Consider the following 1,448-nt stretch of genomic DNA (forward strand, 5'->3'; position numbering starts at 1 on the left):
TAGGTCCACCTGCCCCATCTCCCAAGTGCTAACACTGTTATGCTGGCAACACACGCTTAGAGAACTGAAAGTTGTCCAGCTGCTGAATGTAGAAACTTGGGGCATGGTCTGTCTATATCAAACTCCTTTTCATTTTAAGATTGAAACTCCAGATGACATTATTTGACAGTAGGGTCCCAGCCTATCACCCACCTCAAGTCTCCGACAAATAAGACAAAATCACGGCATTGCTGTGGCTGTTCAGAACAACCAGGGAACTTCGGAACCCAAAGTTTCACCCCAGCCAGCAGCGAGAAATCTCCAGGAATTTGCATGTTGTGTGCTCCCCAGGGAGTCCCGTCTGTGACCCACTGCCTTATTGCCATTTATTCTCCAATTGCATTGGGCTGTTACTCTGACCATGTAAAACTATGTGCAGCCCTGGCTTGTTTTCCCAATGGTTAGAGCATCTGTCCATGTACCGAAAGGTCGAGGGTTCGATTCCTGCCCAAGGTCATGTACCTGGATCACAGGTTTGATCCCCAGCCCTCTCTCATGCATGCAGGAGGCAACCAATGGATATGTCTCTCACATAGATATTTCTCTCTCTCTCCCCCTCATCCCTCCCTCCCCTCCATTCTAAGAATCATTGGTGGAGGGGGAGAGGAATATCAGCTGAGGATTAACAAAATAGAAAACAAAACAACTATGGCCGCAGAGGTCTCAGGATTAGCTTGGATAAAGCTGTCTGGTGCCACTCTTCCCCAGCGGTGAGTGGGCTGGTGGGAATGAAGGCACAGACTGAGCCTGAGGGAGGGCAGCTCACCACACCCGTGAACTGGGACCATTTTTCCTGGAGACAGTGGAGCATTCAACGCGGACTCCTCTCCTCTTTAAAGGGCCATTTATTAAGTGCTTCATACGTGAGGATGAGGGCTCCCTCGCTCCCATCACATACACACATTCCTGAGGTCACCTTGCCCGCCGTAAGCGTATGCACGTGTGTGTGTATATTCGTGTGTGTATGTGTGGTGTGTGTGTGTGTGTGTGTGTGTGTGTGTGTTGGGGGGGATGTTTCAGTCCAGGCTTCCCCGCATTCCGGCGTGAACGCTCCGAGGCCCTGCAGTCACTGCGGTGTGTTTGGGGCTGATGCCGGGCGAGTACGCGGGTGAGAGCCGCGCCTGGATGCCCGCCGCCTGGCTTTCCCGCAGCTCCGGGCGTCTGGTGCATGCCTCCCCCTGGGCCGGCCCGCGCCCCCCACTACCGGCCCTCCCTCCCCATCCCCAACACCCCACCCAGCTCTCTTTCCCCCATCCCACTCCCCTGCTCCCCTCCCCGCTCCTCCCTCCCAGGCCCCGCCCCCTCCCGCCCCGGCCTCCGCCTCCCCTCCCCTCCGCCCTCACCTGGCCGCGCGGGGCGGGGCGGGGCGCGGGATGACAAAGCTGCGGAGGCCGGGCCCGCCCCCCGCG

The sequence above is a fragment of the Pipistrellus kuhlii genome, unplaced genomic scaffold (assembly GCF_014108245.1).
Source record: "Pipistrellus kuhlii isolate mPipKuh1 unplaced genomic scaffold, mPipKuh1.p scaffold_m20_p_70, whole genome shotgun sequence".
Classification (NCBI taxonomy): Eukaryota; Metazoa; Chordata; class Mammalia; order Chiroptera; family Vespertilionidae; genus Pipistrellus; species Pipistrellus kuhlii.